Raw genomic sequence first — 26,144 nt, 5'->3', positions numbered from 1 at the left:
GACCTGGAAAGATAGACGGGCACTAAGATGATCTTCTCCGTGTCGCTCGTAAAGATATCTATTCTCAATTGTTCAAGCAACCTAAGACTAGTGCCGTACGTTTGCTCATACGTACGGCATAAGCTTAAGTACAGATTAAGTTTAATTCTCCACTCTTGGCTCTGGAAATGAACGTTGTTTAAATCCGATGGTTGAATTTCATAGTCACAGTGATCACTAAGTTCACCATAGATGACAGTGTCGTCAGCAAATAAACGTATTTCATTGCTAATTCGGGAGCAGAAGTCATTAATGTATATTATGAACAAAAGGGGGCCGATTACGCTTCCTTGAGGGACACCTGATATAATAATTCTGCCGAGACCAGGTGTGACGTCATGTGCCTAAACTACCGCCGCGAGTCAGGAAATAATCTGAGCGCATGTTGTAAACATTGTTTTGAGGGAGGATTCAGCCGCTCATCGTCACTTGTTTATGTGCTGTTATTCTTGGGTAAGTTTTCCTACCGCTATTGTGCCACCAGTATTACTTGGGATATTAAAAATGCGACACCACGATGATGAAATATAAGCTTTTTACCTCGTTTATATCAGTTATCAGAAAAATGGATGATAACGTTGCCGCTCGTTCGGATAGTATACCTGAAATTGATGCCACGACCCTCATGGAATTTATGTCAAATTATTGGTATAATTCGGCGGAAAATCGCGACGCAAAAGAAACTCCTCTGTTAAGTCCCCTTGGCTGAAATGGTGGCTTTCATGCATACCGACGCAGCAGATGTAAATCCAGGCTGAGAAGCCCAGTCATTCAGGGAGCGAGCGAATGAGCATGAGTAGAGTATGGCATCCCCACCTAATTCCGACGTCAAGGGGTTTGGTTTGAAGGGGGCGGGGAGTTTTTCAAAACACCAAGCCGCTCCCTGGAGTGGGTACGTGGAGAGGAAATGGGGGAGGAGGGGAAGGCAGTAGGATGGGTCGAAAACAGTGGAGTGGGTAACCGAGTTGCCGCATGTTATTATTTTTTTCACGAGGCACATTAAGGACGTTTCGTTCACCACGTTACGAACATAATTTCGACTATTTCCTGAGGGGTTTCCGTGACTTCCCCACCGGCTGATGTATTACTTCTACGTAATGTGATTGCATATTCATTTATTTACAAGTGTTTTACCCACACGAAACGACCGTTTTTCAAGTCGACGGAAGTGATACATAACGGAAACTGATAATAAATTTTCGCCGAATCTCAATCTCCGGATGTCATACTACGCGACGCCAAAATTTTCTTTAATACCTTTCGAATTTGGCACGGAAATTTTACAATCGAGGGGTGATAGTAACACTAGTTGTTCGCATCACTTTTACCACTCCATTTCCGAACACAATTTTAACGTTTCCCGTAGGGTTAGATGACTTAAAGGAATCGCCATGACGCGGCGGCGTATGCATTAATTCCACGAAATGAGATCGCAGCATGTATAAGCATTTGTGCTTGGAACAACTGTTTTACAAATAGATGAGTTGATAAAAGACGAAAAATTGGAAATGCATATTAGTTGGCTCTTTGTTTTCCAGGAGATAAAGCAAAAAAGTTTCTCTCGAATGCTCATCAAAGTGGAGACAATGTTAAAATCAAGGGCAGATGGTAGGACTAATCACTATACCTGATTTTCTCTCTGTATTCACAATTGACGCAATTTTCAAGGGATAAAATACATGTGAATCAGGGGACACTTATAGCTAGCGGAGCACGGCTGTTTTTTTAAGCACGAGATCCTGTGAAATGTACTAGGTGCCACATGGACATCACCATCATTTCTGGCGTTTCTTTACAGTTCCCAAAGGTTCCACGACTTTCTTATCAAATCATCCTAATATGTACCGCCAAAGTTATCGTAATAGCTGTCTCTATTCTTCGCTGTTACTTTGAAAACGGGTCAATACATAAATGCTGAAGACAGGCGTGGCGATAGATACCGTTCACACTCAATAAATTTTCATCGACCTTGTACCAGGATTTACTCGTCAAGCTATTTCAATTTTCTTATTCTGTCAACCTTATAATAAATTGTGTAAAGGGAAAATGCTCAGAGGTCCTTTGTAACATCAAACTAAATAAATCCTAGCTCCCACTAACGGAGATATTTTCAAATTTTCCGAGGTAAGGATCCGCAAACTTAAGTAAAATACATCTGAAATTGGTAATTTAAAATAAGTTTAAGAGAATAATAAACTAAGGTGGCATGCACGGCAGGCAATCGAAACATCTACCGGACATAACATGAAGACGGACGTGAAATTTTTTACTCTTTATTCTGCTCCCTAATTATAAAACCGAAAATGCATTTACTATGTAAGGAAAATCGTGAAGGAATAGAGCAATGAGAGGAAATGTCACATGAAAAGATTCCGGAGGGCTTCAATCCCAACTCTTGATGTCGACAACAAACGATGATGCATAAGTCTGGGCATGGGAATATAGTGTCCCCTAGAGCAGAAAAAAAGAAGCCGGGAGGTCGTCGACTCTATTCGCGCAGATCCACCCAACTCTCCCAAACTCCCCGTTTCGGAAGACTGTTGCGCTCGCTGTCTGTCTCTGTCTGTCCCTCCCGGTCGCGCCACTTGTTCCATCCGTCCCCTCATAGTCCCTCCCTCCCATTACAGTTTTTACCAATTACACGCCCATGACAGAGCGTGCACTCTCCACGCATTTCTCCTTTTTTTACACTGTGACACTTTTTCAACTCCTTCCGGCCCTTGAAATTGTTTGTTTACATCCTCATTTAGTGCTGGTGCAATAAAACAACCGAAACATTAGTTTATGTAGATGATGTACTAAGATATCGTTCTACCCACTTAAAATCATTTGAATATTACGATAATTTTGAGTATAATTGAAATGAACCCCATGTTCCGCGGTATCTCCCCGGAAAAAGTTGAATTCATAGTTCAGGTAGAGCTGAGTAAGAGAATTTCGCTATAATGAACATTGCAATTCAAATGGAGCATAGTTAAGAAAGTTTTGATGGATGGCGAAAAGGTAAATATATTGCAAAATACAGATTGAAATTTTAATAATATTTCGTAATAACGCTGTTTTTTCCTCAATCGAGTTTTGCTTAAACAAAGACTTGGTCTGAAAGCCATTACGGTATTAGAAACTATATTCCATCAACCCGCCCAATACGACCCGGCGTCAGTATTAGCCTGCTCTTGACGAAATTCACCGAGAAAACCACGGCTTAACGTCCCATCCGACGGATGAAGTGTTGCGCTTGGAATGTCCCCCACACAACATTCAAGCTGTCAAATCTCTGAAAATTTTCTGCCAACGCCGGGATTTGAATCGGGAGCCCAAAGGCCTGATCACACGATGCATCAACCCGTGCGAGTTAATGTCTAAATGTGTGAACGCGCGAGTGAACACGAAAATGCACCGTGTAACCACCGTGTTTTGGCAATGCATGAACAGAAAACAAAAACTGTTCTAATTTTGTTCATACATTCCTGCATGTTCCGTTCCACAAAAATTGCTCACGCAAAAAGACATTAACTCGTACAGGTAAATGTACGGTGTAACCAGGCCTCAAAGGGTGGGAAGCCAACATTCTAGCCACTGCACAAACCCGATCCCATGTTTCCATTTTTCGAGAGCAACTCAATGCGTGCCTACAAGAGGTTGGCAACATTGTTGAGAAAAATGGTTTCCAGTGGATTTGGAGAGGAACCTCTTCCCACTCCACGAGCACTCATCTTTCCTCCCTTCCCACCACCCCTCTCTCCCCCACCCTCTCCCAAGTCCACATGAATGCACGACACTCATTCGGAGACGAACAGACTCTCACCGCGCTTTCAAACACACATAACACTCCTTCCCCCAATCCTTCTTTCACTCACTCTTCAACTCCTTCCTTCCACACCGTGTTCCGCCTTCCCCCACTTACGACACGCACGCGAGTATAACAGAGGAGATGCACTCGGAATGAGGCGGAACGAGAATAAGGGGAGGGTTGACATCCAAATGCAAGTTCCTCACAAATTCACCAGAATGCAAATGTTGATCTCACAGGGGAGATTTTATTTATTTATGGAAGGGCCGGTTTTATGTCTGCTTAAAATTTTGCGGAGCATTAAAACTGGAGTTAACTCATCCTTGCGTTGGAGATCATGACTTTAAATAAACGTTATTTTGAACTACTTTTACTTACTGTAACTTATTAACATTCTCCGGCTAAGGTTTTGCCTATACCATGGTATTTTTCACATATAGCCGTGACGCCAATTTTTCAGTGAAAAGTTTTAACAACCAAAAATCTTCGATGACTCCTTTTCTTTCTTTGTGGCACTTAAATATACCCATTGCTTAAGCGAGTGAGAATGGACATCCTTAAGAGCGACACGGAGAACATCATTTGAGAACCTCACTACATTTCCAGTTGGTCCGACAGAAAGAGTTAAATTAAGAGCGATATTTTTTTCGAACGGATAGGTATGGGAATTCGATTTTTCACCCGCACGATAAAAGAATATAATGAATGCAATGTGTAATTTAGTGTGTTAGAGCATTTTCTTATCATTTGTAAGCGGCTGGTGTCCTGACATCCCCACCACACACCTGTTGAAGTGGCTTGCGGAGTTTTTTATTTATTTAAGGAATTTTTCACAATTTTTTTGGTGAGCGGTTAGTTAGAGAGATTCTGGGAATAGGCAGATGAAGTTGGGAGAGCGAGAGAGTGGAACGAGTTGGTATTCTAAAATAAAAACTAAGAGACTAAGAGGTAAACTAAGAGAGGAGTACAGGGCAGTCAGAAGTGGAGTTTAAGATGTTACGTAGAAATTTTAAGTCCATTTTAAGTATGTTCATAAGATATATTTTGACGCCAAAACAACGATGAAATTGAAAACATGTGGATGCAAATGTCATGTGAATTTTCAGGAGGGATGTTTTGGAATCGTTGGTACTTAAATTAAAATGGCGTTATCTATAGTCGGTTCAAAAGACAGGATTGAGAGTATGGATCCGAATCTTGAGGTGAAATATCTGGGTGTTACGATAGCTTCGAATCTATTGTGGTAAACACATGTGAGAAATATTGGTGGCAGAGCCCTGACGAGGCTAGGATTCGTCAAGCGTGTTGTGGGGAGATTTTTTAAAGAAAAATTAAAAGATAGGTGCTTTTTCGCACTCTGTTACCCTGTCAATCGCCCTGTCAAATTACCCTGTCAATTGTTGAATTCCCCAATAAAAAGACCTTGAGTTGTTGTAATTTTTAAAATTTTGGAGATAAGTGCAGATAATGGTTGGTGGGGCACGCAGTACCTATTGCTGTGGCTAAGGGATACAATTAAATCACTGAATCTATATATCTCCAAAATTATAAAAAAATAACGCTTGTAACCCTTAGCTTCTAGGGTCCTAATATCATTGGGCTTTTATATCGAGGAATTCAACAACATCTATATAAACATATAGATTCAGTGATTCACTTGTATTCCTTTACCACGACAATATTGTGTACCCCACGAACCAGAATAATAATTTATTTACTCCCAAAATTTTGATTGTACTACCGGCAATAACAAAGGAAAAGGAGCTTCAGGTGGTCTCCAAGGTCATAAGACTAGTATTGAGACACCAGAAAATTATAAAAATGTATGTATGCCATAAAAATGAAAGCAGTAAATAAAGCAGTAACTATTACATAAATATTTTTACAATGAAATAAAATCATAATAAATGTCCAATCATTTCTTGAGAAAAACGTTTCTTAAGGCCGTTTTAGACGGGGCACGGAATTGCACAGGTTAGAGCTGCAATAATTTCTAAAATGGCGTGAAATTGCGCGAATGCATGAACGGAATTAGAACAGGGGCTATTTTGCCATCTCACGTCCACGCTTTCTCGCATGTGTTCTAGCAATTCACTGCTTTACACGACGCAATTTTGACTGCACCTTCGTACACACGTCAGATTGTGCAAGTGCGTGCCCCGTGTAAAACGGCTTTTATAAAGAAATTATCTATACGCATCTCCAAAATTATGAATACGAGTAATCGTATTTCGCGAGAAAACCATTGTTTCTATGGTCCTCATAACCTGTTTTCATGTATGCATGAAATAAATAAATGGTGCAGTCGCCGCGGGAACCTTTGGTGGAGCGTTTCCGTGGACGGAGGAGTTTGTGAGACCGTTAAGGGGAAGAGAGGGAGAGATAGGAAACGCGGGCGAAAGCTCTCTTCTCTCCCACCCACCCACGCCCTCTCTTCTCTCCCACACAACACGTACGCACAAAAACATGCACGCTTCACTTCTCCTCTCCCCTTCGCTCGCGAGAGAGCACGACAAATGGGGGAAGAAGAGTCCGACATCGTCGTCCGTCGCCCCGGCAACGCACACGCGGAGCGCAAGAGACAGAGAGAGTAGTCTGTGAGTGGTCGAAGCTGCTAACAGTGCACGGAACAGCATTCACGGAGAAGAGTGAGTGAGTGAGAGTGTTTAAGTCGTGAATTTACGTGACGATCAGTGGTGGGTCCAAAGAGGGGCTGGGAGGGGATATAGCCCTTTCCAATTCCTTAGGTATCCAATTAACACTAGATAAAATGTTATTTTGGTTCAGTTGTCGAATATAAAAACTTAATTCATAATAGATACCTACCATTACGTAAAATTATAAGACATTTTGACAAATGCCTGTTTGAAAAAATGTACTCTTCGGAAAGTTAGCAGTGAGACAACCTTAAAGTGCCGTCACAAGCCTCGAAATTCTCAAAATTTTCGTAATCACCCGGACCCCCACTACTTCTAAAGGCAAATCCCCCCAGGCCCTCACCTAGCCCCCCTTTTCCTTATCCTGTATCCGCCTATGGTGACGATGTCCGCCGAACGTGAAGAGGATCCCCGGGAACCCTGGCCCGGTTTCCATCCTCGCCTTCTCCACGCTCCGCAGAGGGCGCAACGAGTGGACTGAATCCTCGTCGGCCGAGGACAATTCCCGGGAGAACCTGTCCTAGTCTGAGCACATGAAACACACGGCTGTGGCGTAGGATACAGGGATTGGACAGAACGGATCCGTGTACCGCTGAGGTGAGAGGACACTAACTAGCCTGCGCATGCGAGAGCTCATCTGGCATGTGAATATCTCCTGGAGTTTTTCGCGGGGTTGGTTTTCGGAGCCTACTTTTGTGATGGGTCTTCACGATGAGAACAATTGTTTCGATCGCGTAACACGAGCCAACTTTCACGCAAGATCCTCAGTGGATTCATTACCTACAATATTAAGTCAAATAAAAATCCTCCAACTATAATTTCACTTTGAAATTGACCAGCAAGACCCGAGTAAGAAGACAAGAGCGAATAAATTGTAACGAGTAACTACGTTAAACTTTGTGAATTACAGTGTTTAAAATTGCTCCATGTGGGATAAATTTGTTTGGACGTAATGAAATAATTTTGCAAGTCTTAAAATTGGAATTGTCTGATGTTTTAATCGCTGCGTTAAATGAAGATGAACATCGTGAGGAGTAATAAATGGCAAAGTAATATATGAATGATTCCAGATTTGATTTGTTTGAATCTTACGCCCAGCAGACCTCTATCTAACGATTAAATGAGAGAAAAAATAATGCAACAGTTGGAGCTACAAGTTTGATTTCAATAGCTTAAAGATGAGAGGCAATCATAAATTTTATGTTGAAATGGTAATCTAAACTTTTTCAAGTGTGTACGGTTTCCGTCACCAATTGACACGGTTGATAGTAAATGAATTCGGTATATTTCACCTCCAACATATCATGACCGCATACGCCAGGACTTATGAGTTCAAGAGAAGGACGTTGGGGCATATTTCGACCGATATTCAGTCGATATTTAAAACTTAGCAAACATTTCTTCGAACATATCAGACAGTGAAACTATTTAACACGAGTTCCAGCAACAATCCGTTTATCTCACTGCTTCTCTGAAATTTTAAGTTGGGAAAAACGGACAAGCCCTTGTAAAGTGAACCGTCAATTGCCGCATTTGTTCACTACGGAGGGTCCCTTACGTCGAAGAATAAACTTCCCTTATCTCAGTGACGGAAAAAAGCAGTTCATACACTTATCTTTCATACACTAACTTATCGAAGAGCGGTGAATTCCAACCATATATATATTCTATCGCTGGTGAATTCAATAAAAGAAAAATAACAGCAAGATTTACGATTTCTCCACCTTCATCGAAACAAAATTTTCCCAACTTTATTTATTTAACCTATTTATACTTCCATTTATCACCGGAAAAACATACGCGCACTAAGAGCAGTGTTTGAACGATATCACTCGTGTTGAGGCGTGGGGTGTAGACTACGGGAGATAGAAGCGAGAGGTTTCTTTGAAGAGTTATCCAGAGGTATGCATTGCGAACACTCCATCAAAGATAAAATTGAAGAAAAAGAGGATGAACACAGATATGAGTTGCACTCTTTGACGGAGCTATATTGGCAGCGGACAGGAAGGGGAAAGATGGCTGTGATGCGCCAGGGAAAAAGGGGTTCTCTATGCATGCAATTTCATTTCAAATGAAATAGCGTGCCATGACGGACCCCAGCCCCAATATAACCGTCCCTTGACGGAGAAAAGGATGGCTGAGCTACTCCAAAACCCTCGTGGAGATCCTTTTTCATAATGATACCATAGGAAACGCTTCTCTTCGATGTTTGTGGAGCACTTGTATGGCTGATGGATGTTCGTATTCATTTATTGCAACACTGGTCGGATGTTTCCATCGAATGTACATGCGGTTACACACGTTTACAGCAGAAAACGAAGGAACGAGATCATGCAATCTAATATTCGTTCTCGTTTAAGTAATTTGGTTCGCTGAATCGAAAGATAACCGCTGATCTGTCATATTAACATTACGTCCCAATTGGTATCTTCCAACCCAATTTCATGAAAGAAATGTAGCCGTATAATAGTTTTTTGAAGGTTAAAGCAACTGTCAAATTACGATTCCAACTCCTCAACATGCCTCAGGAAAGGAATTCTTTACTGATATTCCTAGAGCAAAAAAGCATACTTCGTCAGAAAATGGCTTCAATTGGGTGAAAATATTTTTTTTAGCACAGAAGAATATTGTGTCCAGGAGAAAACACATTTCCCTGCACTGAATAATGGAAATAAGGTAACTTTCACTAAATAGCTCTATGAATGACAATCAAGGATGCATTTTTCTGGGATGCATCCACATTGAACGCAAAGACATACAAAACAGACAAAAACACAAACAAAATTTTCACCCTCAAACGGTATTATATCAAATTCCGCTGCAAATTAATTCTGGGGTTGGATTTGAGTTTAGCATCCATGTAAGCATGAAATGACGTTTGCATAAAAAAAGCTTTATTTCATGAAGTTCATTTTATTTTATTATGCATTTTAGCGAATTTTAAATCCATTGGAAAGCAGTAGCCAAATTAATCAACTTAACCATTAGTATACATTAATGGAACTATTTATAATTAAATTTTTAAGTTTGACTCCATTGCTACCAATGAATTACGAGGCTTGACTATTCTCACTTCGTACGAAATAGAATTTAGGAATGAATTTTCATTACCGTTTCTCATGACATTAATTCCCGTACAGCCAGACCGCGGAAATGCATGGAGCAGGGAGTGCGTACTATTTAGTCATCAAAGTTGAATTAGTGGCTCACCGCCGGAAAAAAATTCTCATTTGAAATGACAAACGCGAAAATGAACGGTGAGATCAAAGAACTAATACGAACTAAATCGAGGGAGGGAATTGAATGGCCACATGCATCCCTATTGATGTTCATTGATTGACATCGTCACTTGTCTGGGTTGACCGGCTTTTTCGCCACAGAATGTTCACTCCCTTTACTTGCAGCCTACAACACCGGGAATGTACTCGTAAAATTACTCGTCGCAGCATTCCCTCCATCCAAAGCAATTGGGTCTTTTATTTCCCTTGATACACCGGGAACCTTGTCTCCGATAGAGTGCTTTGCAAATAAATGGATTCACGTCGTTAAGGCTGAGCGGTTTGAGCTGAAGTGTACTATGTGGGAGGGGAGGGATCAGTAGTTACGAATATGAAAAAGAATCGAAATACGGTGGAAGCATTACACCAAACACCGCAAACAACTAAACAATCGGTCACAGGATAGACCAACATGTCAACTATTCATCACTACCAAACAAAGAATTTTTTACACTTTAGTAAATTCCATAGGGTAAAACTCCGGAATACGGTACGGCTGGAATGCGGTATACTGTGGAGAGAACATGAAACTCTCACAAGCCATACTTGTACTCTAAAAAAGTTGAAGCCATTTTTGAATATGTCCATTAAATTTTGCCATAAAACTGGCATTTAAAAAATGTGTTAACTGCGTCATATACTTTTGAAGCTTATAATTTAAAAAACGTATATTTCTTAAGATTCTATTGGGGATACCTTCTATACTGATAGAAACCAAGGAATAATACTGGATTAGAAATTCCTATTAAACAAAAATAAACTTATAAAAGTCACTTCGTGATAGCTGGGATGTTAATATACGTAACTGACATAAAAATATGCCTGTTTCACGAAAAGAGCGCTAATTGACTAAATCTGCTAGGAAATCATTTATTGAATTGTTTGAAAAATATTTTTACAGACTGGACTGCATTTATGTGGCCTATTTGTGCTATTTAATGACGGAGGATATCACATGTCATTACTTTCAATTTAGAACAACACACACGCCGAGTTGGAAGTTTGCTTAGAATCCAGCTATCGCTTCAGAACGGAGGAATTTCTTTAACCTCTTTTTGATATATTTCAAATATGACTCAAAAGGCAAATATTGAATTTATTGATTGCGATCCACTCTATCTGTCGTAGTACTTTCGTTACATGTGATGCGCGTGCCAAATATTGGGGGGGAAGTGTGTAGAAAACACAGAATTGTCAGGAAGTTTAAAAAGGGGAGCACATAAGGAAGAATACTCCTTGGGGTAACGGAAAGTTGGCAAACGTTATATAGTTGGAGATGTTTCCTGTTGAGATAAGGGTTCGGAAAAGAAACCAATACGCCCACCATAATCTCCGATGTCATTTCTCTCACGTTTCCCTCACCACTGACAACGGGCGTGAATAGTCACGGAGGAGAGGTACGAAAGCACACAAGAAAACGTGTGGAATACTTGGAAGGAAAGAGTTTTACGGGAAAAAAGCGGGCGGAGATCAAAAGCAGGGAGTTTTGAGTTTGTGCAGTCGAATTTACTGTTGAAAAAATCCGGTACTCATTCCAATGTAGTTCAGTGTTCTGAAATTGAGAGTGAAACGTTACAAACTACAACAAAGTTAAAACTTTACGAAGAGTTAAAACTACTACAACTGCCATTGAAATCAACTCCAATCAGGTAACTTTTTTTCTATTTTTTCTTCTTCCCAGTGGCGTAACTATGGTGGAGGAAGAGGGGATAGATACCCCTCCCCCCAAGCCTCAGAAAAATAAAAAAAATATTTCAAGCTATTGTCTAGTTTTGGCATTTAATAACTGCATCTTCTTAAAGTTAAAATTTTGGAGCCAAAATGATGTGAAATTTATTTCATTTGACAAAAATTTTCCCAGAAGCCCCCGTTTCCTCGGGGGGGAAGGGGTCGCCACCACAGGTCAACCCATCTCTCCCCAAAAGCATATTCCTAGTTACGCCATTGCTTCTTCCTATGCTTTACATACAACGTTACTCCCAGAAATCAAATATTCGTCCCACTCACTCGCAAAAATGAAATAGAATTTTATCGACATCCTTCGGCGGAAATACAAGATGTATTTTCAAATAATTACTTTTAATCTAGGATTTTTTGCTTCATTTTTAGGTTGGTACCCTAATAGAAAGAATTTCATGTTCAGTATGTAAAAGTTCGCGCACGACCCGTAATATATTATCTTGTACGGCGACATAATTACTTGTTCAAAATGTATGCTATCACATTTAAATTTTCAAGGTATTAAAGAGCTTTATTATTGTGTGCCAGAATATCAAGTACAAAACTTGAAGAACTAAGGTAACGAGGAGGTAAAGTATTCAAGCATGAAATGCTGGAATATGTTAAGTACGGACTATATTCATTTTGCACTCTTGATTTTTCCAAATGATACCGTAAGTATTAACTGTTTAGCTATCAATATGTCGCGAAAAAAATATCGATTGATCGTGAGTGATGTGTTCCTATAAGCTACTATTAGTATTTTTTTCCAAATTCTTGATGCATTGCATTGGGCATTACTTTCGTTACGACAAGTTGAGATAGAGATTTTTTTCGACGCGAAAAATTGCATAAAATAGGGCTTGGCTAAAGAGAGAAGAATGAAAAGCGAAGGAGACAAAGAAGGAGGATAAAATGTGAATCAGCCGTCTGCGTACTCCAAGGAGGAGTAATTGCTCTCTCCCACGATCCCACGGTTCGAACCACAATGCACAGATCAGAGTGATGGACAAAAGACTCATTCTCTGCGCCCTGCTCTTGTCCGTCGGTATTTTCCCTCCATGGGAAATGTTTTCTTCGACTCCAAGGAACAGAGGTCGTCCACAGACGTATGTAGGCCTGGGGCAAAGTTTTCCATCGCAACGCTCCAGTTCTACTTAGTTACCACTTTACTAAGTTCATAACAACAATTTATATACGCAATAAACACTTGGGGGCAAAGAAGTGTATTAAATCAAAAGGTGCTCAATTTGGTCGGCAATATTGTTTCTTTCCACGATAAGGGCAACCAAAGTCGGCGCAGCGTTTGAACAACCAATAAAACGGGTTCTACTTAATTCGCTGCCTATTTGATTGGAAATATTGGAAAATGATATTATAGGGCCTGGATTACAGGACAAAACGTATAAAATTACTTCATTTTTGTATCCCTTACCGTATTTCGCACTTATTCTGTTAAGTCAAGGGCACATCATCTCTAACCCGATAGCAGAATTTATTAATAAACATTTGTAGAGAATTGAAATTGACCGGATTTTAATGATGATTGTAAAATAATTGTCTTCCATGGTTGATTAGATTTCTTCTTGTTCAGTTTTGTCCATGTTATTCCAAATATTTGGAATGAGTGCGCATAAAAATGATTTTTTAAGCTATTTAGTAATAACAATATATGTTACCAAGTGTGAAGCTCTCCGTGAAAAGCTTAATACGCTAATTGTTCTACTTCTAAAACAGCGTGACAAGCAAAATATTTTATCAAAAAAACTTGCACGAGAGTGTGTGTCTGTGCGCACTAAGTTACTTGTTGATGCAGAGCTTGGGAAAAAATATTTCTTGAACAATTATTTGAAGACTTCTTTACTCTTATCGTCCACTACTTTTAGTTACTAATATGCCACATTTCTTCATTGATGAGTTATCAAAATATTGATTTCCTAATATATTTTCTTTCTATTTCCAGGTAAGAGTAACGCGTGATGTTTCAGCACGGACTTGTATGCCTTCAAAAGTGGTTTTTATACTTCCTCTGCTACAAAATCTGTGAGTAAAAACCGGTACACACCAGCATATGGGTTGGAGTTAAAATTGCGAACATAAAAAATGTTAATAGATGTGTGGTTCCCGCAATTTGCTTGCCCTCTTAAGAATAAGCTATGCCACTCTTGTAACATGTTTACGATAATCATAACTTGGGCACACGTTAGCACCAGCTGAGGGATACCTGACCTCAACTGGATCCGGTAGGAGACAGACACATATTAAAAAGTAAGAAATTTTAAGCAATTGCTTTTCGACCTTAATGTCCCTTTTTTGTACAATTAATATGGCCTAAATCGACTCATGAGTTATCTCAAATCGATCAACTACGTAGTTACTCATGGCTACCCTTACGCCCTCTAAACCAAAAGTCAATGGTGTTTGGCACCAAGAGGTAATAAAGTAAATTATAAAGTAAGTTGTTCAGAGTCAGTTAGAAATTACGCAATTCATCGCTTACTCAAACAAAATTATTTTTGAATCCCAGATCAATAACAACAGTCCTATGTGCCTTGACGGATCAAGTAATTTTTATTCAACAGAAGCAATTCAACAGAAAACAGAGAACGTACGGGAAAATATCAGAAAAGATGAGTACTAATGGTAAAGTAAAGCCGTATTGAGGAATAAAAGGAGTGTACCTGCGATTGTTAACCTCAGAATGCCTGTCTCGAAACGACTATGACTCAGAAAAAGTTGAACGCGACGAGGTAATCATTTTTTCTAATGTAAGTTTATTTGCAGTTACGAATTAGTAAGACCAACTCCGTAAGGGATGACCTTCGCCCTTTAGCCCCACAGGCTGAGACAACTTGTTTTGAGAAGCCACGGTGCCGTACGACTAACTTCAACGGCAGCCGAAGAATCATCAAAGGACTACATTCGCTAAAACCAACACATCGTCCGTACATGCTCTAAAAAAACATGGCATGATAGCCGAAAGAATTCACTGCAGCAAGGATAAATAAGCTTTAAATTTGCTATTTGGAAATAATTTTATACGGGTGACTTGGCAAAGAGTGTAATACGGCCGTTAACCTCAGCGAGTCCTCTTATTGCGTTCATTCAACAGCTATCAGGGATGAGGAGCAAATAGGAAATTCTTCAAGTACCCTTTACCTCGCCATGCAACTTTACACAAAATTTATTCTATTCCGGTTCAACATTGCGTATGGTGTTTGCCATTTTGTAGGCAAAATTACCACAAACGTTGGCTTTTTTGTATCTGCTACGATAGAACCAAATATCAGCCGTCTAAAATTTACTGAATACTGCGTGTACTTCAAGCAAATATTTATTTCATAAAAGCCCATTAAAAGATTTCCCATCATAGAAAATTAATGGAGTCGATCATACAATGGTCCTTCATTAAGTCGTTCATCCACTGTAATGAATATCAGAGTGATTGTGGCGTATGAGTTACATTGAAATCACTCTTTTAAATAAATATTTGGGTTTATTAATAACTAAAGTTAAATATATACACACTCAACTTTTGCAATAGCTAACAAAATGGGAAAACACCGAAACCACATCTCTATGAAAAAATACCCGTAGCATTGAGAAAACAACGCAACGTCAGTAAGTTTTTAGGGGCTCAAAAAAGAGAAAGTTTGCATTTTAATTAAAATCCAACAATTTTCATCCATTTGGATCAACGATTTTATACAGATTAAATTTCACTAAAAACAAAAAAAAACACACGGATATAATTTTTTAAATGTTATTGACGTAACGGCGTTTATGCGACGAATGGTATCAAAATATGTCTCCCGACCAAGTTGATCTCCCAACAACAATTATGCAATAATTATTTGGAAATGACAGTTTTAAAGAGCAGAGTATATGTGGTACTCTTATAGCAAATGACAATAAAAATAAATTTTATCATCAAAAAATTACTGCGAGTATCTACTGACAAAGTCATTCAAAGTTATGGATAAAAATTTATTTGAAAAATTTCCTCAAGAGGCCAGCTCCTAGAAATTTGTGGAAGATGGGACGAAATTAAAGAATGCTTTTCATTTAATTCTGATGTTTCAACATTTTCAGACAAATTTCCTTTGGAATCAAATAATTTCCACTATGGTATAATCAACATGGAATGAGTCGATATGAGTCAAAGGCTTTAAGTCACGCCATATCTATGCATTCCAACGACAACCACAGCTCGCATCTTTTTCTCGTCTTTTTCCTACTCTATAAGGTCGATCTGGTTCAGCGAGCTAAGCGGATAAGGGGAAGACCTACCGCAAAGATTTCCTCACACCCGCTTCAATTCGACTCGGAAAACTTCTTATTCGCAAGAGAAATTATCCACCCAGATAAAATCCATCTCAAATGCTCATTAAGTTACGAAGATATTAATACGCATTGCCATTCGGTTCAGCAATGTTAACCCCGAAAGATAAACACTGAATATTTTTTCGTGTGAACTTCAACGTATAGAAAATAATTAATGTACTTTAATTTTTCAACGGAACAAAACGTACAGACTACACCAAGAGTTGACTTTTTATTGCGTATTCAGTAGGGTTTAAAGAAACGAGCTTAGCAATTAATCGGAATTCTCTACTTGTTTGAAGAGGCCACTAATTATTTTATTTATATAGATTTTACTGACCATCATGAACTGCTAAAGTTTAATTATGTTACCAATTTACAACTCCATGTACGCCAATAATGTTCAACTCATTCCACTCAGTCGGGATTCGAAGACCATAGACACCGTATATATGTAGACTGTAAAAAGCATCCAAATTTTTATTTTTCGATGCCATTGATCGGTGACTTGACAGTAATTTGAGAATAGCCACGGTGAAGACGATTGATTTTTTCTATGTGGATTTTTCGCAAAGTAACGTGGTAGTTGCGCCCCCATGGCTATGGATAAAAAAATGCTTAAAATTGTCTCTCATTGCACCTTTTCAAGTATTGCAGATTCCTCTTGAAGCATCCAGAATAGAACACTAAATCTAAAAAGAATTCATTCATGCAGAACGATAAATTCAAGAACGCGAGACTCGTTTTCGAATCTGACTTGAACTTTCTGGGAAAGAAAATGAAAATGGACAGGTTTATGGAACGTTGTGCGTAAGCTAAGGGCTCACTCCCATTGGGTCATGAATATTTAGCTGTTCCACCGTAGATTATCGAGGTGCCGGAGTGACTGATATCCATTATCGTTTTTTCACTGCGTTGGTCGTTTATTTAAGAAAACGGTTCATTCTTTGTTTTAAGGGGTAGCCTCAGTCCGAACTGAAAGCGTGTGAAAATCTCGTAAGCATTTGAGAACGACGAGGTGAAATACCGGTAATCGAGAACTGTCTTGAGGTACCCTTTATAATGGTAAATGTCTGAACCGGTTGGGTTAAATAAACGTTGCGGAGAAAATTGTCATTATCACTTCCATTGATACGACAATATTCCATAAATTGATGAGCCAGCCACGATTGAATCATTTTTGGGTGGTCCCACTGAGTCTGCAAAAAAGGCTTCTCTAAATATTGCGAGAAAAATTCTTCAATGCTTGCTTGGCGTAAAATGCATGTGGGAGTGATATAGGCAAGCCATTTATCCAGCAATTGTTTTCATCAGGCCACCGTGTCTCCTAAAGTGGCCGACTAAGTTTTTCCGAGTGACTAATTGGTTGAGAGTCTTTTCATATAGGTTTTCAGATGACTTCTCTTTTCATCCATTCTTCGTATTACTTCCTCATTACTTACTCTCTAGATCCACTTTATCTTTTTTCGGTAATACCATATTTGGAATACTATGCAACCGAAAAAAGTGAAGATAAAATGGATCGACATTTCATTTAATCTTGAAAAATATTTTAAAATAAAATCATCAAGACATTTATTTAAAAAAAATAATTTTTCAAAGTGGGTGAAAACACGCAAGTGGCAAAGAAGTGAGCCATAAAGAGAATAAATTGAAATTTACGACTTCCCCCTGTTCCGACAGTCAGGCGGCATTAACAAGAGTGAAGAAATAACCCAAATATCTCTCACATGTTGAAATTTCAGCGTTTGATTTCGCCGCCCCGGATATATTTTCTAGTGGGAGACCGTCCATATTTCCCGCTAGACACGGTTGAAGACCAACGACGGAATTTTTAATTAGTCTAACTCTTACATTTCGAGTTATTTCCTCTCAAGAAAAGCCGACATCTTAATTGCCTCAGAAATATCTAGGTTCCTAAAGCTCTTCAGGCAAGAGAAAGCTCACCATTGGGAATAACATGCCTAATCTTTGCGACCAGTCTTCTAGAACAAATAATAAGATATTTAGAGCTTCCATAACCAAGTATCTGATCTAATCACAAATTCTTTCTTTCCGATGTGATTAATTTGTCTTTTTTACCTTTATTACCGAATGGAATAGTACGTAAAATGTAATATTCAAGTGAACAACAATGCAGTTATTCCCCGTTTAGGGGGAACGAAGTAGCTCAGAGGATAGAGCACTTGGCTGAATAACGGAAGGTCCTGGGTTCAAATCCCTGATGTTTCCTTCAAACACTTCCCAGCCAACATCCTCGAAGTTAGAAGTGACACAGAGAAATGAACTGCCCCCTCTTCCCTGAATGCGAGAGTATCATATGTGTGTGGCGTCTCGAGTTCAAAAGTCCTTTCCATACCAATCTTGATATTTCACGGAGTGAGAGTGAACTCAAATTAGGAATGACTTCCGCTACGATTATTTAATTATTTTGGATTATTATATAGTCCAAATCATATTGCCGGCCTCAGTGACGGTGGGGTAAAGTCCTCGCCTGCCGCACAAGAGGTCGTGTGTTCGAGTCCCGCCTGGGTAGGTCGCCTCAGTCCAGAGCATGGTTTTAATTGTACGCGTAATTGTTAAATTTGTTGAAACCCCCGATGTTAAAGGCCAGTTCGTGATGTTTTCAGTGGTATGATAATAAAAAATAAAATATTCTTATTACATACTAGCAAATGATAGCTTTAGTTAACCCTTACGGACGAAAGTAATTGAATAAACTCCATAGGGTTCCCTTTCCACAATAATGATACCGCATTCCTCTCCAAAACCAACAAATCTTACCTCTCCCTTCTGCGATATTTAACTAATTTACCAAAATATCCTCCACGCTTAACGTTAATCTATTAGCACAACATTTCTGTACCCGTTATTCGTAAAAAAAATGCTTCAAATTTATTTACGATTACTTTATTTTTCACATCCCTCCACATTTGATTCCCCCTTTTTCATAACGCGGTTTTCCCCAAAATACCTTACTGTGGGTAACCTTAACGGAGCAGATAGTCTAATTTCCATATTTATAGTAATATGGCTAGAAGCATACGCATGGTTTCAGTGGAATACTTGTAAAGATGACTCTTCCACGTTCTCTAAGTCGGTGGACATACTATTAATTTCAAATCATGCTTTTTATCGAAAAGGCTCACGTATAAGAATATTGATCGTCTGTTGGATGATTAAGTAACACTTTGACGTCTTCCTGATGACCTTAATTCTTTCGCACTAGGAAAGGCTTCACTTCCGTCGGTAATTTATTTGAAGATAATTAAGTTGGCTCTCCCATCACCCAAGCATAAATCCCAAAGTTCGAGGAACGACTATCAAGCGGGAGTAGAACGCAGGCGCAGAGGCAGAAGACCGTTTGGAAAATGAAGTTTTATAAAAAAAATGGCGTGGATTACCATCCCGTACGTCGTAAACTTCTGAAACTCGGAGAGAATCACCCATGGACTCGCTCCCTTCCCAGACGGAGAAGCGACAATCCTTTTCGGCCAATTCCGAAAGCGCGTAACGAACGTCGGTTAAAAAGGGGCACCCGTGTGCAGCAGAAATGATTACCACCCCTCGGGTTGATACGCTGCATAGCTCCATTCAATTTTCTCACGTTCGGCTGGTCGCGGGTGCGCGGAATGAAATTCTTCCTATCGCTTCCGGAGGATTTCTTGCCTCAGAAAAAAAGGACGTCTTTCCCTCAAAGTTATTTTTTTAGAGGGATACTCAGTGTCGGAATAAGTGGTAAGAAAAACTTCCTTTTCTCCTTATCTAATTCCTAATCTATCTTGCCTGAAATTTGCCGTTAATAATGGCACACTTCGACGCCAGAAATCAAAATGATGTCATATTATGGATATGTATACCATAAAATCACTGACTGACTCGTACCTGATGACCTTAATTCTGGTGACTTCCGACCACTCACTGATTCACTCATACAAATGTTTGGGGTGAACGAGACGAGATTCGACAAAAAAATCATGGAATCGACCTCTATTTAAAATATTCTCTAACCCTCGGAAAAATTTTCAAGGACTTAATTTTTTATCTTTTGTTGTGTTCTTAACTGCCTCCACTTATGCCTCTGATTTAAGGGGACATTTGGGGGTCAGAACATCGATGGTAATGAGGAATTTGAATATTGCGGAGAAGCTTGTCAAATGCACCAAAGTCAATGCCCTTTGGACTAGTGGCTGCCATATTGTAACAGTTAGAAAGCCTGGAAGCCAAGAACTGTTTGGTATTCGTAGGATTCAATGTAAGTAGGTTGGATATCACCAAAAAAAACTATCTTTAAGGAAAAATTAGCAGAACTTTTCTTTGGGCAGAGGCCCTCCAGCGAGCAAAAGCGAGTCTTACTAATGAAATATGTTTTTAAAGTAATATATTTCCAGGTGGACCAGCCAGCAAAGCCAGATTTTCATTCGCAATGAAATCCTTGCTTATTAATAATGAAAAATATTTCTCTGCCTGAAGGTAAAAATCACGCTTTTCAATGTTCCATCAAAACGTTCTATTCCTTATTTGATAAGAGTTCACGTATTCACATCACATAATGCCTAGAAAATCGGAGATGAAACCCATGCCGAAAGAAATTAATCAATTTAATGGGTGTCACAAGGTAATGCATTCCGGCTTTCATTTGATATAGACTCTTTCCTTCAGCTGTAGAAATGAGACTGCAACATAAGCAGTTTTATGACACATCTACCGTTTATTTTTTAGCAAGATTACCTCGCTATGAAACATCATCGATCAGCTTCTAATATATCTTTTTCTGCCGGAACGCAGACACACCGCAAGAGTTGTGCAGAGGTCGGATAGTCATATCCTATTTCTAAGAAATAGATTCATCATGGAAAGCCCTTCTTTTCGGACAATCGGAAGAGCAGGACAAAACGGGCCTTTTTTTAAATTTTCGCAGAAATGACATTTATGTAAGATTTCACTTTTTCCCGGCGTATGATGGCGGTGAATTCTTCTCGGGTTTCCATCCGGGTGAGCTCCATCTCCATCGCTGCCGACGTTTCGATAGAATCCTTTCGGCATCTGATGACGATAGAAAAGGATTCTATCGAAACATCGGCAGCGATGGAGATGGAGCTCACCCGGATGGAAACCCGAGAAGAATTCAAATGACATTTACTTTGTTTCCCAAGGGAACCATGGCCATAGGGAGTGGGGGAGATAAGTGGGTTTTTATTTTATTTATTTCTATTACCCCATAAAAAGCACATTTACGGCCTTTACAATGGGGAATTAACAATAAAGGACATTCACACACGCCCATGCCCTGGATAAGGCTTACTTACCCAGGCGGGACTCGAACCCGCGACCTTCGGTATGGCAGGCGAGGACTTTACCCCGCCGCCACCGAGGCCGGCGAGCGGGTTATTTAATTACCTCACTGAAATTTTTGGGGAACACGGTCTTGGGTGTAACCCTCCAAATGAACATCTGAAAATTAACCCCCTCTTCAATATAAAACCTCCTCCCACAAAGTTTATGTCTGGCTACGCCCTTGAGCGGAACTTTCATGATACTTTATTCCTGAAATATTCCTCTTATCTCACCTCTCAGTCAAATGTCCTGCGTTACTCAACTTTCTTAATCTTACCATTCAAGTCTTCATTTTTTTCGAGACTCTCTTTTGGATTCCGTCCATACTTATGACCCTACTCAGATACTGTTCCAAAGTTTCCAAAATTGAGTCCTAAGGAGTTGCCGAAAGCAATGTTACCTGTCCTTATCGACCCGCTCCTTGCTAAGAAAATAAGAAAATACAGAGATCATTACCTTCCTTTAGCCTCTCCTCCTAAAGCCACGCTGGAGGCAGGATAAAGTTTCACATGCTAATGCAAGAACTGCACGTTGAAAGGTTGTTCCATCATCTTTCCCGAGCTTAATGTATTTTTTTAGAGCATGAGAGCATTAAAACAGCCTTTATTTAAGCGAAGCTCGACCTCTCAGATCCCTTGGAAAGGGCACAAAGTGAAGTGACTAGGGGCTACATTTTTTCTCATTTTGGCGTTACTAATGCAAGTAATGAACTATTAAACATCTCCTGCCACTACTCCGCTCGAAACATTCCGAATTTGTTCGACAGGGCCAATCCCAAAGATATTTCAAAATGAAAAGTCTCCCTTACTCGCTGATCGGTTATGCTGTCCCTCATAATGGTTTCCTCGCCACTGATTTAGATTGTTATACATGATAGCTTAATGCACACCATGCTTCCAACTTGGACATCGCTGCACTGCATATAAAAAGACGGAGACAGAAGAGCAATTGTCTAAAAATAGCATAAGTTACTTCTAATCCTTCGAAGTTAAAATTGTAGATGTTGTTAAAATATTGAAATATTATATCAGTAGTAAAGCTGAGTCATGTTTTAGAAGCTAATTTATGTGGGGGTTTAGAACACAATTTTTTTCGTTCCAACCCGACATAAAAGGTTTTTTTTCAGAAAATTTAGACCTTTTTTGAAGGTATTCGCGTAGTTGCGTGAGAAATTATAAATTGTATGATGTCTTGAAAAATCACAACAATTTATGAGCAGTTAAGTAAGACTAATTCTCTCCTGGGAGTGGCATACCTATTATGCACGACCTCCACGACCTCATCGCCGGTGCCTTTACATGGACTCGAGGCCCAAACATCTTATTCGGCATACCCCAACAAAAAATGAAATCATTGCCGCATGGCCAAATTCAGAAATGTTCTCGCGCAACTGAGTTAGTCGATCAGCAATACAGAAAACTTTCAATACGAAGAGGGAGACATTATGTGAAAGATTTTCTAGCCTAAAGCGTCCCTCCATACTCTTAAAGTAAGGGGACGTCCTATTATCGATTTTAACCCGAATATCTCGTGCCCCAGTGGCCCAGAGAGGCTGGTCCGAAAAAGAGATGAGGGAAGGCAATCGTCCGAATGAATACGAAGGATTTCTCCCTCGGAAGCTGGGAAACGATTACGTTTATTTCTCTTGCACTGTTATCGTCGCTAGAATATCTTTATCGACGTTATGAATTTCTATTGTTGCCCACTTTTCACAAAAACTGTTCTCAACGCTCTTTTAAAAATGTGAGAGCAACTTAGTTAAATATATATCGACCGATCCTAGCCGCCAAGTAGTATCTAAAAAACTATTTCCATCCAGGCGTATAAGTACTGAATTTCCAGTCCAGAAAATCGTATGTGAAAAATTTGAACCATATAATTCTTCCACAAAATTATTTTATGAAATTTACCTTCTTCAAACTGTTAGAATATTAAGATAAAACACGAAAATGTTTTTCATAAAATATTAATAATTTAAAATAATGAATAAAAACCGAGTCCACAAAATGATAATTTAATTTTTGGCCATGATCTCTGTGGACAAGTTCGATATCAGATACGATTATGTGGCTTAGTTTTTATGCATACGATTTTGTGGACTATAAATTCTAGATAGGCCAGAATGGAATAAATATTTGGGATACTACTTTGCGGTTAGGAGCGGTCGATATACTACTCACAAAAAATGTGTTAATAGTGCGGATTTTGGCGGCCGGTGCAAAACGTTCAAAAATTAAGTGGGAATTTTTCGTAACCAAGACCTAAGACTAAACGTCCTTGAAAATTCCGAGGCTTCACCACAAAGTTCCTTCAGTAAATCTCTAAATAAAACTAGAAATTTTATTCATGATGTCGTCGAGAATAGTGGTCCTGGTCAGGGATTCATGATTAAGTCATGGTAATCAAATTTATGAGTGGGTACATTAAAAAAACATGCATTATTTTGAGGTTTCGGCAGCGACCATAAATTTTGAAACTTGCGTGCCATGCGACAATACCACCCCACCATATTAGGCGTATTCCCATGCGTTACATTCGTTGAAGAAAAAAGAAAATTTTACTCCTTTGGGGGACCCTTGAAGATAGTGTGACGCGAAGAGAAATAAATATATTTTTGAAAAAATAAAACTTTAGTAATACGCCTTAGTGGAACGCCCAGTAGGACCTTCAGCGGAAGGAAAGATATGAGACCCTTCTTTGCATCGACTTAAAAATGCATCGCAGTGGGTACATACGAGATTCGCGGGTGCGGTACCCGGTGGGCGGCCCCTTGAGTAGGGGGGACCGAGACGAGAAGGACAAAAGAATTGCGACTTGCGCTGGGAAACCGCTTTTTCGTGTAGAGCGTTGTCTGAAGGAGAACTAACGACCAGGTCGCGTCGCCTGGGTGCCCTCTGCATGCGAATGCCACGACCCCCTTAGGAGAGACCAAGTTTGAGAAAATCTCAGCTTCAACCCTTTGCCGCGCCGCGCCGCTGCTGGTGGTGGCGAGGAAATGTACGCAAAACAAGTGAAAAACGAAAAATAGTCCGTGAAAAAATTAATGCCTCAGATAAAGACGCCGACGAGAAGTAAGTGGGCATCCTACAGGTGGAGGAAAGGGGCAATAAATACAGCTGCATACGCGGATGCAAGTACGTGCGCCACACGTCTCCCGCAGCGACGAAGGAGATAGAGCCACGCAGATAAACTCAAAGTTTTATGCTACGCGGGACAATTTATGCACGAGGAAAAGATTGGGCGGAAAAATGTGTCAGCCGAATGAACCTGGAAGAGATGAAGTGTAATTTGTCAAACTATTTAATATCTTTAAAACCACTCTCTTGTAAGCCAGCGGAAGAAAGGCGGAGAATTCTTATCTGCAAAAATAATGAAGGAGTAGGAAAAGACGTGTGGCTTAATCCGTCCCCAACTGTTTTTTTTTAATATCTTAGAAAAAGATTTACGCCTATACAAGTATTTTTATCATCTAACATCACAGTAGGACTTATCAATTTATATTCCACTGTTATCACGCAATAAAAAGTTTGAACGGCGTTTTAACTCGTAATTCATCAACATAATGTGCAAGATTATCTACACCGTACGAGTAGTGCACAGAAAATTGGCTTAAAAGAAGTAAAAGGTTTATTAAAATTAGTGGAGAAGTGCTCCAAGGTGTTAGTTTGCAAAACATTACATTTTGGTCCACAATTTTTCGCTTCAGGTTCCAATTCGAATTCTTTATAATCGATTCCCGATTGTCGATTACGATTCCATCGATTCTTAATCATACCAATAGGTTGGATATTGTTTTTTTTTCGGTAGGATTATTGTTATAAAAAATTAAGTATTGAATGGAATAAAATACCGAAGATAATTAGTGGCCCAAAAATTATATTCAATAAAAATAGCGATTTAGTATTATAGTAATATATCCCCTGAGCTTTAATAAAATAATAAACTCTTAGGTGTTTCAGACTTAAATTGTAAACTTAACAATGCATAGTGCACAATGGCAGGTGTGAGGCGGCCTTTATTCCCCAATCTCATCGTTTATTTTCAAAATAATTATCTTCCTGCAATGCATGGAATCGGAATCGACTTTAGGAAATCGAATCTAGCTTCCAATTGCATGCCTGAGAAACTGTGGAATTGAGAATCGACATCTGGCATCGGCTCATCCCTAATAAATACCATACACAGCCCACAGTCACCTTACTTATCCACATTCTTCCTTGCGACGCCATGTCACAAAAGACATGGGAGCGTTACCCTCCACACGTTGCTTTCCTACTATCTGACCCTCGGTAGGGTCAAGCGTTCATCGCCACGAAAAACTTAGTGGACGAGACAAGAGCGAATCGGAGGAGTTCCTGTGATCCCATTTTACGCAGCATTACTCAGAAAAGACCCCGTCCGGAGAAGCAACATTTTGCAGCGCAAGAATTTTTTACGAGTAAAACGCATTCGTTTGTCAGTTGAAGCCTACACAGCGAAGAATTCCCACAGGACGGCACTTGTCCTTTCTGCGACGTTTTTTATCCTCGTCTGCCCACACCAGTTCCAACCATAATATATTGCCCGTCATTCTTTTCAGCTGCTGTGGGCTTTCCAATACGCGCATCGAAATCACATTTCTCCATCCAGCCATCCACATAGAGCAGGAGAACTGCGTCAAGAAAGAATTTTTAGCCTAATGATAAACTCATCCCTCATTATCGACGGATCGTATTTTCATTCACCGCGACAAGTTGCTCCTAAAAAAGTTACATCATTTGTTTGAAATTTACAGGTTATACAGTTGAGAATAGAAAATAATGCATTGTTCTTGAACTCTGATGCTTCCACTAAGAAAGGGGAACAATAGACTGCATCCAGAACTCGAAAACAAACAAAGTAAAAAAAATTCACTAAAAGCGGATGAGTGTATTAAAACAGAAAATAAAAAAGCACTCCATGTGGATAAAAAAAAATTATAATTCATCATGTAATACCGAAAGATTATTATAAAACCTT

General features: G+C 39.5%; 1 protein-coding gene across 3 annotated transcripts in view; it reads left to right on the top strand.

Annotated features, from left to right (window-relative positions):
• Positions 1 to 26,144, top strand: part of LOC124154249 (G-protein coupled receptor moody) — a 199,279-nt gene that overhangs the window by 78,366 nt on the left and 94,769 nt on the right. Inside the window, exon 1 of one of the 3 annotated variants that reach the window (XM_046527852.1) lies at positions 6,377 to 7,086. The exons of the other annotated variants lie outside the window; for them this stretch is intronic. The gene's annotated coding sequence lies outside the window, so the exon portion shown is untranslated. Of the gene's footprint in view, positions 1 to 6,376; positions 7,087 to 26,144 lie in introns of those variants that run through there. 3 annotated transcript variants of the gene reach the window in all.

Source organism: Ischnura elegans, chromosome 2 (assembly GCF_921293095.1).
Source record: "Ischnura elegans chromosome 2, ioIscEleg1.1, whole genome shotgun sequence".
In the NCBI taxonomy this organism is placed as follows: domain Eukaryota; kingdom Metazoa; phylum Arthropoda; class Insecta; order Odonata; family Coenagrionidae; genus Ischnura; species Ischnura elegans.
Note: the sequence above shows the minus strand (reverse complement) of the source record. Positions and strands in the feature narration are given on the sequence as shown.